The sequence below is a fragment of the Mauremys reevesii genome, linkage group 3 (assembly GCF_016161935.1).
Source record: "Mauremys reevesii isolate NIE-2019 linkage group 3, ASM1616193v1, whole genome shotgun sequence".
NCBI lineage: Eukaryota > Metazoa > Chordata > Testudines > Geoemydidae > Mauremys > Mauremys reevesii.
Window position 1 is genome coordinate 77947674 of NC_052625.1, and position 14585 is coordinate 77962258.

The 14585-nt window shown below is 42.2% G+C and overlaps 2 long non-coding RNA genes across 2 annotated transcripts in view; one reads left to right on the forward strand and one right to left on the reverse strand.

The window, feature by feature from the left end:
- LOC120400424 overlaps window positions 1-7711 on the forward strand; it is a 30301-nt gene extending 22590 nt beyond the window's left edge. Inside the window, exon 3 of the long non-coding RNA XR_005595794.1 lies at window positions 7615-7711. This is a non-coding gene — a long non-coding RNA (uncharacterized LOC120400424). The remainder of the gene's footprint in view (window positions 1-7614) is intronic.
- Window positions 7712-9650: 1939 nt separating this feature from the next.
- On the reverse strand, window positions 9651-14511 carry LOC120400423. Its single transcript, XR_005595793.1, has 3 exons — window positions 13452-14511; window positions 12172-12240; window positions 9651-9905 (listed from the first exon to the last, which is right to left on the reverse strand). It is a non-coding gene; the product is annotated as an uncharacterized LOC120400423 (long non-coding RNA).
- Between the last annotated feature and the right edge of the window lie 74 nt (window positions 14512-14585).

Below are 14585 nucleotides of genomic sequence, written 5' to 3' on the forward strand. Positions count from 1 at the left end.
GAGGTATCTCAGACCCTGAATAAAAATGTCACTACAGAATGAGTTTACTATCTCTGACCTGTCATCCAAGCTATAAAGAGCTGTTGAAGCTGTTGCAAGCAATCAGTCAGGCTGTTTAGTTGTTTACTCTACATCTTCTGGCAAGGAAACTGGTCTGATATTGATTTGTTGCAGTGTCTCTTCAAGGTCATGCTGATCAATATCTTCTCTATGCCCAAAAGGGGGCTCTCTGGCAACAGAAAGAGAGGTGCCTGATGCAGCAAGTTAAGAAAAGGAAGAATTGGGGATGGGGGGAGAACTAGCTTACATTGTGTTTGGACAATGCCATGTACCTCTGTCTCCTGTGTTGATCAGCTGTTCACTCAAACACTCCCATGTCCCTTCACTTCAGTCTCCCTCCACTAGCCCTCCATCCTTCCCTCCCTCTTCAGTGTCACCTCTTTGCTTTGTCTTTTTGTTGTTCCCCTCTTGTCTTTCATCCTCCTACCCCTGCCCTATGTAATGCACTTAATATTTATTCTGCTTTTATGTTTTCCCCCCCTCCCACTTTTTGTCTTGTATTTTTAGAATGTAAGCTCTTTGGAGCAGGGACTGTTTGTTACTTTCTCTTTGTACAGTTCCTAGCACAATAGGGTCCCAGTCTGTGTTGAGGCTTCTAGGTGCTACTGCAATACAAATAGACCATTAATATTGAAGTCACTGGGAGTTTTACCACTGACTTCAATGGGAGTATGATTGGGCCAGGGGTCTCAAACTCTGCTGCAGGAGATTTCATGAAGGACGGCACTTCTGAGATGGTTGGGAGGATGGGCTTGTGCGTGTACCAGTCTCAGTATTGCCAACCCCAAAAGTTCAAAAATCATGAGTCAGACCCCACAAAAATCATGAGATTTAAAAAAAACAAAAACAAAAAACTCATGATTTTTGACCAAAGATGGTTTTGTGGCGTTATTTTGGTCTGTCATTTTGAACTCCCCCTGCCCACCTTTAGTGTGTGTGACAGTTACAGTGCTCAGTAAGTTTATTTTTGACTCCTGCTGTGGGGGGCCCAACTGAGATCTAATTACAAAGATTTGTATAAAAAGCTCCTTGATTGATGTGGAGTTTCCAGTTTCTCCTCAAATACTAATTAGCCCCCACATCTGCTCCTTGCACTTCTGCTCCTCCTGCAGCTCCAGTTGTTCTTCAACGTCATCTCCCTGACTTGATGGGACAGCTACAGTGGGATCCTCTTCTCTCCCTTCCCAGGCCTTGGGGACATGGCGGGGACTGTCCCAGGAGTTATTTCCCACTCTTCCTCTTCCTGGGCCTGGTGCTGCAGAGATGGCAGAGGGAGTTGCAGAGAGGAGCTGACCCACTTTTCACAGTGGCCTAGGAATCAGAAAGGGCCCAGTAGCTCAGGGCCGTGCTGCTCCCTCCTCCTAATTCCCTGCTTGTGAGAATGTCAGCTGCTCCCTCTCCCACTCCCTACCTAAAAATTCCTCTTGGCTTCTGAGGGGATGGCAGGAGAGCTGTCTGCTTCCTGCAGCAACCTTGGTTGGCTGCTTAGTTGTGGGACATCCGGGCACAGCAGTGCCTCCTCCAACATCCTAGTGGGGTAGAAGGACAGGTTCCTTCCTGACTGTGACACCTGTGAAGATTGAATGAGTTGTGTGGCCCAGAGCCAACCACTGGAGTTGACACTACAAAACAGGCTCTACTGGGACAATGTTGGGCCTTCCATACATAACTGCAGAGGTTAATGATTCCTATTCCCCCTGGTCAGGTAAGCTACCCTCTGAACTGTCTGTACAATCCATTTTAATCCATTACTCAATGTAGCAGTCATCCATCCAGGGACTGGTTTTGTTTGCTATGGGGTGGTAAGTCTAGGTCAGTGGTGGGGCAACCTGCGGCCCCCTGGGCCACACACAACCCAGCAGGGTAATCTGCTGGTGTGCTGTAGGGTGACCAGACAGCAAATGTGAAAAATCAGGACGGGGGTGGGGAGGTAATTGGAGCCTATATAAGAAAAAGACCCAAAAATCAGGACTGTCCCTATAAAATCGGGACATCTGGTCACCCTAGTGGGCCACGAGACAGTGTTTACATTGACCATCCACAGGCACAGCTGTCCGCAGCTCCCAGTGGCTGCGGTTCACTGTTCCCACAGCACTCATTGGCTGGGAAGTGGCGCGGGCCACAGGGACGTCTTGGCCGCCGCTTCCCGCAGTTCCCATTGCCCAGGAATGACGAGCTGCGGGTGGCTGTGCCTGCAGACGGTCAATGTAAACACTGTCTCACAGCCTACCAGCGGATTACCCTGACGGGCTACGTACGGGCTGCAAGTTGCCCACCACTGGTCTAGGTCATTCAGAGAGAAGGGCATTCCCCTGGTCCCATTCCTGGTGCTATTATTGAACTATGATTTTGTTTGCAATATTTGTCTCAATTCAGTATATAAAATGTTAGTTAATCAGTGTCTACTGGCCATGGGGGTGCTCTATAAATATTATTTTGATCAATACCTATTCATTAGTATTTTATATTTACTGGGGGAATTTTTCATGCTGGAAATTTACAAATATATGTGATTGATTAAAAGAGGAAATAGTCGCTGATTGCTACGCTTTTACATGTAAAGATTTTACTGTTAAAGAGGTGCAAACATGCTTCTTAGTTTATAATTTTGAAAATATTCTATTTTTAAAACCATTTATATCTTTGAATGCTATTTGTACGTGACTTGGTTTGACCTGTTTTTACTTGAAATTGTAATCCTGTTCATGAATGCCATCTGCCCATTCATATTGCTTGTGTTCCAAAAAATATCTTCAAGGCTAGAGCATACAGCTTTAACTATCACATGATACAGAGTCCCATGCCTCTTAATCGGAGCATCAATTGATTCATTCAGTGTGCTTTTTTTTTTTATTTCCTGCCACAGCCAGGCCTCTCACAAGTTTCTGACCGCTTTAAGCAGCCTGAATTCACTTCCTAGCCTATCTGCCTTCTGGCTAGCACTGCTTCTCTAAGCTACCCATTGTTCCTGCTTCTTTGGCCTCATTTGGATTGCTTTATTCATTTGCTATATTGCAACCTCTTATGATGAGATTTCTCATGGAATGAAGAATTTTCAGATGTGAGCTCAGCCATAATTCAAACTACTGGCAAAATAGGAACACAGCATAATGTTTTCCCCTAAGCATTAGATTTGTAAGCTGTTTTGGAGCAGGGACTCGTATTTGCATAGCACTTAGCACAATAGGGCCCTGAACTGGTTGGCCTCTAGGTGCTACCACAATATAAATATTAATAATTAATAGAGGAAATATTAACAAGTCATATGAGCAAAAATGCTTGGCATTACCATGTAACTTGCAGAACATCCATTGACAAGATATCCTCCAAATGTTTCTGGCCTTAATATACTTGTGAAGTGCATTTGCTCTCTATGGCTCTGATCCTATATTGAGTTCCTCACGGTGGGACTGCATGGAGCCTTACTGACTTCAGTGGGATCTGCCTACCCAGAGTTCATTGCAGGATCAGCACTATATTGGTTGTGGCATATATGTTAAGTTATGTTAGCTGAAGTTCTGCTAGACCTAACTAGACCTGGATATTCAAATTCTGGTCTCAGTCACAGTGGTGGAAATCCAGCATAACTTCATTGGCTGCACTGAAGTTACACCTTATCTTTTGCTGGTGTACATGAAAGCATAATTTGGCTCACAGTACATAAACATTATAGAAAGCAAGACGAAAGAATTAAAATGCATTTAGTCTTTTGAAATGCTATGAGGCAGTTTCATATAAGCTACAGTGAAAATTTGTGCAACAAGAGTTACCCATGTAGCTTACATGGCAGTGATATTTTGTAACAGTCATTGGTTCACTTGGTATGTAACAGACATTTGATATGGGTTAACAGCAAGGGGAGAATACTGCATGAAAGAATCCAGTCCTTTATAAGTCTAAGGGCCAATTTTTGGACATCCTTACATCTATATGCATTCCAGAAAACCTGTGGGCAGTAGCAAGAGTATATGGCAAAGTTAGCTACCTCAGTTATGCCTTCTCCAAGTGCTCCATGGCTAATATTACAAAGGGAGGGTGACATAATAAGTTGTGTCCATGGGGAATTTTGGCATAGTTTGCATTTGCTTGTGTGGTTGCACAGACCAAGCAATGGTTCCTAGGCCTTTCCACCACCTTCCACCATGCACACACATTTCTGTTACACTACATCACTTTTCAAGGACTCCAATTGACTTCAGGGAGCTCTGGAGCAGGCCCTGACTTATGCCACTTTCCGAGCATTAGCCAGAACTTGACCCTGTGTACACAACATCTGCCAATACTAGTCTTGAGGCTAGGATCACAAGGATAATATTTTCATAGATTAATTTTTCTTGAACAACTGCTCCTGACTAATAGAAACACAGGCTTTCACTTTCTTTAATGTTGCTAATGTATTATGTGTGTGTCTCTTGGTCTTGCATTCTTGCATTGTATGAATTTCTTTCTTGACCAAATCAGTATCATTGTGAAATCTCTAGCAGAATATTGTGGGGGGACCCACAGAAAGGACTTGAAGCTATGAATTGAGTTCTTAAAGCACTTTATAATACAAGTGTATCAAATCTCACTACATCTGGTGACGTAGGTAAGCATTGTTATTCACATTTTACAGAGGGACAAACTGTGGCCAAAGTCACAGAGGAAGTTTTTGACAGAACATAGAATTGAATACTGGTCTCCTGACCTCTGGTCTGGGACCACAACCACAAGACCATCCTGAGTCCCATTTAGCAATCACAGAAAAACATATAGAAAAGAGAAATTTAATTTCTTCTTTGGAAAGTGTTTCGGTATTTAGAGCCAAGACACAGAGCTTTGTTTGGATTTTAGGGCAGGGGTGGGTTGGGAAAGGAAAGTTCATTAGCTTCCCCTTTTAGAAATACACTCCTGCCTTGACCAGGAATATTCACTTTGGCTATTACACTGAAATTCCAACCTTCAACTGTGACTGAGCTGCACTATGTTTCGCTTATCGTATTCCAGGTTATGGAAAGAATACAAGATTTGCTTCACTCCAAACAATGTCCAGAGGGAGGTTGTTCAAGAGTGCAGTGAGGCAGAGGACCGAGTGTACTGCTTTCACAGCGCTCTGGGCCTTTGTCAAATTTGGGAGTGTCATTCTGTCCTCACATCTTCTATGAAGAGTATTAAATTGACACAAGAAATTGAGCTCTCTGGAGATGAATCATTGTTGTGCTCTGATTATGGTACTGTACATCATCAGTCTGTCAGGATAAAGACTGGAATCATTTAAACGCTGATCAGAAATTGACACTGATATAGCATCAACGCAGGACAATCTACCATTTATGATCAGCTGGTGTCTTGTACTCTTCTACATCAATCTTTTGCTTATTTTAGCTTGTAACAATCCAGTGTGCACCATTTATATCATTGCCCAAACCAGTGCTGGGAATACACAGGTGGCAGTTCCTGACATCAGAAGCATTAGAGGCAGCATTTGATGATGGATTCAGTGCAAGCAGGATGTGTTAAGAGAGTTTTTACACAGAGTAAAACAGCAAAGCTGCTGCATCCCAGAATTGCTTGCAGGAAATATACACTAGAGAACTGAACTGATGGAACAGCACTTGTATAAGCATCAGTGGTGCTGTTTCCACGTTAGGCATGTTCTGTCACGTGGAGGTCTATTGCAGCTTTGTCCTGCGTCCATACTAATGTTGTACTATACCATTTGCAGTCACTATGCTCTAGAAACTCATTCCAGCTCATTGAAGCAGTGGCTTCTGGGAGACTTGAAAAGGCCTTTTGGGATATCTAGGGAAGCCCTGTTGAATTGTGGACAAAGAGGTCAAGCTACCATAATCCACTGGGTAACTCCTGTTAAGTCCTCTGGTGACAGCACCAGTTTATATTTATCTTCTCAAAATGGATGCCAAGATGAACACTCAGAAATCTCTCCTGGCTAAGCAAGACCATCTGAGGTGACAGCAGAAAAGAAATAGAGGTGATCCAGAAGTGCCTTCAGAGAACCAGAGATTAAAACAATGAGCTCACAGAACTCATCATACAATGGTTGGACACCCTCTGCCACTATTTGAGTGGTTGGCTGCATGCTGTACTTCACTGGGTGGAGCACAGCTTTTGTGTCCAGGCCATGACCGCAGACTGACAGAACTAAGTTGTTCTCAAGACCTGAGATGAGCAGTAGTGGCGACAGAACTTCAGAATGAGCAAAGAATGTTTTCCATATCCCTGTGAGGAGCTAGTCCCAGCATTGCAAAACCAAGATGAAAACTCTATTTAGCAAGGGAAAGAGGGTGGTGATTGCTTTCTGGAAGCTTCCTACTTCAGATTGTTTCTGGTCTCTTGGACACCAGTTTATGCTTGGGAAATCCACAGTGGGTGGTGGTGTGGTGTTTTGCAGGATAATACACTGGTGGCTTATATGGCAATGATCATGTGATAGATGTAAACGTAGTTTTCCCAGACTCTGCAGCAGCCACTGCCAGAACCCGTGTGTCCCACTAATCCATGGTGATGTAGGCATTGCTGGACCATCATGTCAGGGACATGGACATGGGCATAACATGGCCAAGCAAAATGCACAATGCTGCAGCTTTCCAAAAGCTCTGGAAAAGGGTGAACTCTCTTCTCCCTAAACAATATTGACTTTGATTTCTGTTTCCATTGTACTTCTGGGTGACTCTGCATACTCACATTTGCAATGGCTAATGCAATATTTTCCAAATTACATAAATCTGGAGACACACCGATTCAATTACACCAAATATTTTTGTTATGATGAAAAATAGTACAAACTTAATAATTCTAAAACAAATTGACTAAACAGCAAATGACTCATCATTTTAACCAATAATTTAAATCTGAGCTCACACTATTCTCTGAAAAAGAATGGGATACCTGACTGAAGTGAATGTCATTTGGAACAGCAATCATCAGAACACAATAAGTAATAGGACATAGTGTAAAAGAAATAAAGAGACTCAACCAGCTTGTGAATGTAGTGAATTGAATAAAGTGATAGCTGCAATGCAGTTTATATACAAACACTTAAGGACAATTTTTATAAAAATGTAACTTTATTATTCTTCTGGAATTGATCCATGCAATTACAAATAACACCAAAAACAAAAAATGATTGAGATTCAAAATTATATGTGCAAATTTTCTGCTGCACAGTTTTGATCAACTAACTTTTACTGTAAGCACATAAATGGCACAGTTTGCTTGTTTTGAGTCAAAACCCGGAAAGTCCAGGTTTGCTTGAAACTCAGCCCGGGTTTACTTATTGAGGCTTTTGGAAAACCTGACCAGAGTACTTGGTTCATAATGAAACCCTCAGAGCTGATGATTTTTGCCCTACAAAAGTTTAGAGAGTTCTGATTGGTCCCCTCCTTTCATCTGCATATGTACCATTCACAAGACTTGCTTCATAATATTGCACATTGGGAAGCTTTTAGTCTCTTGCACCACACTGTGCAATCTTGCCAGCTATCTGCATTGTTTACTCATGCTGTTGCACCATATAGATGGTAGATGATTGATGGATTTTCTTTTTCTTTTCAGCAATGCTGCAGTCACAGCAGCACAAAATATTTAAAAAAAAACACTCTGCAGGATAATACTGCCTGTACTAAGCTGAAAATGAGCCAGAACTTCCCAGCATGCCAACTGTGATCTCTTCTAACAGTGTAATAGAAACTCTGAAGCATCACTGCAGCAAGTTGTGCAGATGCAGCATCAATGTTAATTGGTCTGTATCTAATACCATCAGAGGGATACCCAGAAGAAAGATGTCCATATAATACTGTGGCAGCATCCACCTGGCTATTGAAACCCACAAGGAAACCAGGTGGGATGCAGAGTCTTAAAACTGTTTTTATCCCTTAGAATTATGTCTAATTTCCATGTGGATAGGATATCTAGAAACTGGGAAGGTGAGGAGGGTGGTGGAGGCTGCAGTAGGGTTAGGCTGATGGGAAGGTGGCTGGGGCACTTGGTTGGGAATCAGGGTTGCTGGAGTGCTCCACAGCTGGATTATGGGGCATTTGTTTAGCAGCTTAGCATGAAGGTTAAATAGGTGGGAGAAGGGATTGGGTTGTTTGCAGGGAGGAGGTGCAGAAAGGTTAGGAAGGAATGAGATAGGTCAGAGGCACTACAGCAGACTATAATAAACTCACACCAATGTAGCTCAATAGCAACTCTATTGAAACCTATAGAGCTACACTGGTGAAACACAGCAGAATCTGGCCTCCTATGGAGAAAATAGGAAGATTTGGCAGACGGCTAGAGATTTTTGGGAGGCAAGTTTATGGATTTGTAAGTGTGTGTTCTTCTGCAAAACTGCAGTGCAGTTTACTGGGTGTCTGTCTGCAGTACTGAAAGGATGAATTGTCTTCCATATTAAACAAAACTAACACAGAAATAGTTGCATCAAACCGCCATTCAACTGAATTATTTAATACAACTAATACAAGTATGAGGCTCTTACTGAATTAGTTACGTAAAACCAGAAACTCTGCTCCCTTCTATCCTGCCTCAAGCCAACATTATTTTCATTTTTGTAAGGCCACATTAAAGTGTTAAATTAATAGCTAACCAAAGCTCAAGACATTTGGAAAAGAAAAGGAAACAATAAAATAAACGTTAAAAGGAGCTTATATAATGCTATCAGAATGGTTTAAAGACTAGTCTGTTGCTATTGAAGAAATAATCGTGAAAAAAGAGTGCTTTAAATGCATAGAGGTGTTCTATATTATGTTGCATATTGAGTCTGTAACTGGGCTACTGTCCGCATCAGTGAGGTTAATCTGGACAAAGCAACCCCCCCAAAAGAAGATAGAAGTGCACAAAATTTAAATGCTGACAAGGTGTCCACTTTGCACAAACGAGCTATTTGTATCAGGATACACAACATCGACCCTCCGCACTTTGCAGTCTTAGCAACGGGAGCATTACCAATTGATAAATGAGGCTGGCTTGCTTTTTATTTCACACCCTCCAGCCTTCTTCGCACCATTCCCCTTCTCCCTCTGGCCAAAATCCCTCTTGGGCTGATACAGAAGTTTGTGGAGGGACCAAGGGTGGAGGTGGGGTGTCTCTTATCCTGGGACTGCTGAGGAGTGGGAGTGGGGGTTGAAGTCTCTCTCTCTCATCCTGGGATTGTTGGGGCAGTGGATACAGAATTGGCCTGCTGGTGCAGATTAGAACAGCCCTGTGAGACATCTCAACATTTACGCTGGCTACATTGGCCCCATAAACATTTTGACAGCAAGAGACTAGGCCCGGCAGAGGAATGCCCTAGTCATGCTGCCTCCTGCTCTTCCCTCACCAGCGTTACTTCAATGCGTCCTACACTGGAGGAAGGCATGGAGCAGGCTGGTGGCAAGGCCCTCCTCACTGGAGGTTTATTTCAGGGGAGTATTCTGGCTGCTTTGTGGCCACTTTCTAGAGGGAGAAAAAGGTTACACAGCACAGCTGAATTCTTTCTTCTGGATGTAAGTTACATTCACTTACACCTGTTTTCTCACCAGCTGACCTCTGCTGTGTAACTTACACCACCACTTCACAGCACTTTCCAGAGATAAATAAGTGCCAAGTATGTTGAAGTCTTAGAGCTGGTTAAATATTTCTGTGAATAAATGTAGCATGTGCGCTCTGCTGTTATCTGTAGAGATGGACTATTTCTTGTTTACACGTATTTGAAGGACTGTCCTTCTAATCATGAAAATGTTCACAAACTCTGAACATTGTGTTTTAGAATTGAAGATTATTCATCCAGAAATTCATTGTAGTGTTTTTAGTCATTGTTCAGTATTCATCCTTCATTATTCTGCTGCTTAAAATGCTGTATTCATCTAGTCAGGGAATAGAAACAATACTATGTTACTTAGGTGACCAATCAGCAAGGCAAATAGAATAATTTGCAGAGCCAGAAATGTGGTCACCTAAACTATTTTGTCCCTACTGATGTAGAACGAATACATTTGTAAAAGTGAAAATCAGATTGCCACAAATTCATACATAGAAAAAGAGGCTACACTTGTTTGATAATTTATTCACAATGCTCTGATCAATATTATTTTACTCACTTAGATATTTGGCCCACTGACTGATTAGAAAAGTATATCCACTTTTCTCTTAATATATATATAAAAGGTATTGTCATTTTTTGTGGAAAACACAGTGCTGTTTTTCAGTAAATGCTCTGTAGCATGGATCCGCAATTTACAACCACAAATACTTAATATTTATCATTCCACATCTAGGCTGAAATGGTTAAGCAGACAGGGCTATAATTCCAGAGGGAAATTGAAATCTGTGCAAAAGCCAAGGAGATACCTGCACCAAAAGAAAAAAAAATTGGCTACTTCCGGTAATGATGAACATTCATAGATTATTTAAAGATTGTGTCGAGATAGGACAGAGAAAGGGCTTGCTCTTGTGGAGGAGGAAAACTTAGGCCAGGTCTACACTAAAAAGTTAAGTAGAACCACCTACGTCTCTCAGGGGTGTAAAAAATCCATGCCCCTGAGCAACCGTTAAGCTGACCTAACCCTGGTGTAAACAGCACTTGGTTGACAGAAGAATTTTTCCATTACCTAGCTACCACCTCTTGGGGAGGTGGGTTAGCAACAGGAGAACCCCTCTGCTGGCTATAATGAATATCTACACTGAAGTGTTGTAGCAGTTAAGTGTAGACATAGCCTTACATGCTGGAGCAAGACAAATGCCCCCAGGAAGGCAGCTTACATTGCCCTAAATATGGAAGCGTCTACACTAAAATTTCGCTGCTGCCAACGTAACTGCTATGCTATGTTGACTTAACTCCTCCACCATGACAGCTGTAGAGTCTATGTTGATGTAGTTAGGTTGTGTTTACATCAACTGTTACTGGGTTTCAGAAGCCATCCCACAATGTCCCATACTGACAGTACAATAGATACAAGTGCTCCTGGTGAAGAGGCACACTGCTGAAACAAGGAGCAAAGCGTAGACATGCACAAGCGATGTAATTACTGTGGTGGCTGCATGCTGATGTAAGTTAAGTCAACTTAATGTTGTAGTGTAGATGTGCCCTAAATGAGAGAACAAGTTTCTGAAAATGGGAACACTGAGTGTTTGATTTAACTGTTGAAGCAAACATTACCATACATGTTGTCCTTGGTACACATGCAGACAGGCTCTGAGACCTAACAGTGCAATATGACACTCCTTTTTAAGGATATATTACTGCCGTAACAAATACTGGGGGACAAGTACGGCTTCTTGTGGAAAAAATTTGAGTTATCAAGAAATTGTGGTTAAAAATTACAAGCTCTGGACATCGACTGCAGGTCCCATTAGGCATGTTTTAGGGAAAGCTTCATGCCTTCTTGAGTTACCTAACCATAGCTCCTTTCCCATTTATGTAATGTCTTCCCAACTTAAGCATTTCCTCCTCCCCAACATGTTTGTTTAAAATTTTTAGGATGCATAGGACCAAGTTCAGAGAGATGGTGTATAAGGGTAAATTAAACTCCCTTAAGCCTTGTCTTTTCTACAAAACTCAAGTTAACTAACCTGAGGTAAAATCCTAATTAAGACAAAGCAGTTTGTAGTTTTCACAAATTAGCTGCTTAAGATAAAGGTTATGGAGGAGCCTAGTCTTTAATTCTACCTGCTAAGTGTGTGAAAACTACAACCTGCCTTGTCTTCATTAGGATTTAACCTTGAGTTAGCTAACACATCGCCCCATGTCTACACTTAAACAGCTACAGTGCTGTTAAACAGCTGTGTCACTGTAGTGCTTCAGTGTAGCCACCCACTACAGCAATGAGGTTTCTCCCAGCGCTGTAGTTAATCAACCTCCTTGAGAGGCAGCAGCTACATCAACAGAAGAATTCTTAGGTTGGCCCATGTTGCTCAGGGGTGTGGATTTTTCACACCCCTGAGTGACTTAGCTTGGTTAACTTAACTTTTTAGTGGGGACCTGGCCTTTAGAATTATTTTTTTTTACTAGATCTACTGAAAGCCCCTTAACAATATGTAAGTCATAGTAAAAGAGTATGAATAGGTGTAATCTATACAATGAGGAGCCATAAAAAAGTATCAAAGCAAGGATCTTAATATATAAATTCTTACACCATCTTATTTACTTTTCTGTCTGCACTCCTCTCTTCTGTTCCTTTGGTACACCAGTTTAAGCCTTTTCTATACAGAAAAAAAATATCAGCTTAACTACATTGATGTTAAACAGTTCAACTCTCCTATGTAGCTTGCATTGCTAAATTGCCAGATTTAGCTGAACTACTTTTAAGTGAGATTTAAACTGGTTGAAGTGCATTTATGTGGGAGGAAGGGTTTACACTGGTTTAACTAGATTAATTGATTTTAAATTGATTTAGTTAACCCAATTCAATTTTTCTCATAGGCAAGTCTTTCGACTCTCTTGGGATTAAAACAGTATGCTACAGCCACACCTCTTGTGCCCCCATCCTCCTGTGGAAGTGGGAGGAGAATAAAGGCAAAACCCTGGGGAGTTGTGTAAATGAGAATCAAGCCCCAATGTATTAAAGCAGGCCTAGAAGGAGTTTAAAGAGACTTTAAGCTGGTGTAACATACATTTTGAGGGAGCCAGCAGATGGTAAATTATACAAAAGGGAGCTCTGCACCTCTCACACTTTGTGTCCTTAAATTCTGTCTGGAATTACTTCCTTATTTAAATTCATCTCTGCATTCACACCAATGTACCACTTTCTCCTCATCTCTTCTCTGTTTTTTCTATATTGCCATGATCAACTAGTGACATGTGAAATTTATACAGGTCAAACAATGCCACCAATCTAGTTCTGGGTCCCTGGTGTTTGCTCAGTGATTCATTTCCTCCCACATAGTCTATAACTAGGTACAAATATAGGTCTGTTTCTCCTTCTGCCACACTTGTATCATTATCCTTTGCACTGAACATGTGTGGCTACAACATGATGTTACATTTTTTGCATGCATTTAGTGTCCCCTTGGCCTCCTTCCTGGTTTCAGCTGCACAGACCCCTGGGTATTGCTCCATTTGGACTCCCACTGTTATTAGTGTAATGAATGCTCAGAACTGCCAGGAAGACTCTTTGAAAGTGAATTAGTTTCTGAGACCATTTTTATGGTGCTCCTCTTAAGAGGCCTGAGGGAGAATTTTGCCCTTGTCTGCTAGATAAAAGATTTGTCTACACTTAAAAGTTTTGCCAGTTAAACTGTATTAGCATAATTAAAGCAACCCCCTCAGTTTGGATGCATATGTGATTATACCAACATAAGAGTACTTATTCCAATTCAGGTACTGAAATAAGCTATAGTAGTATACATAAATGCATTCTTTCATTATGCAAAACATCTCAGTCACATCACAATGAACAGTAAATGCAACACACCAGAGTCCTTGGCCTGCAATCTTCCTCCACGTTTCAGTCTTTACACAGCTTTGAGAAGTGTGCCATATCACATCCCATCCAGCCACCCACATAGTGGAATCACATCTGCCCCACCATCAGTTCCTGCAACACTCTCTTTGGCAATCTTCCTCTTCATCTCACCCATGTGTCCTGCAAACTCAAGTTTTCTTTATCTGATTGTCTTGATATCAGATATCATTCGTGTAAATCTAGGCAATTGCTTCCTCGTTAGTCATATGTGCAATATAACTAACATACTGCAATTGCCTGTAGCATTTCAGTTAGAAGGCAGAAACCCTCTTAAGGTTCTGTTTCCTCAGCATCCATGTCTCACATCCATATAGCAAGATACTGCAGCAATTTTATTTAACACTTCATGGTAATACCTTTGTTTCTCCAGCTGTGGCTGAGTTTTTCTAGAGTAGCAGTTGTTAGTCCAATTCTATGTTGGATCCCTAAGTGACGGTTAGTGTCCCCTGTAGTCATCCGACCCAAGTTTGAAGTGCTGAATGCACTCCAGTGCCTCCTCAGATTTGGATAAAACTATCTCTGCCTTTTCAACACATCTGACTGTCACCACTGTCTTTTCATGTGAAATCTTTAGCTCTTCTCTGCTTCCAATGCCATTCTGTCTAGTAACTTTTGCACCTCCTCTTGCAATGATACAATCAGGACCATCAGGGAAACACAGATGACTAATTTTTCATCGAGCCACGGGTACACATTCTCCTCTTTTTAAGATTTTTTCAAGAGAATAGCTGAAGAGGGTTGGTGGTAGCAAGCAGCCCTCTCTGACACCTACCCTCAAGTCAAACCAACTACTTTTCTCACGCTCCACACTAGGGCTTGGACAGGTATAATAATACCGGGGGGGGGGGGGAGTCAGCCATACCGGAACTAGTCTCCTGCAGAAACCTCTAAGTGTAAACCAGGCCAAGTGCCCCCAGCAAACCTCCCTCAGTGAAACTGCCTCCCCGGGCCCTGCGCCGGGGTCCCCACTTGCCTCCCCGCAGTGACTCAAGGGGCGGGGGAGTCAGGGCGAGGGGGAGGGGCATGAGGGGATCAGGTCTGTGTAAGAGGAGAGGCCCCGCCCAAGGAATCCCCCTACTCCAA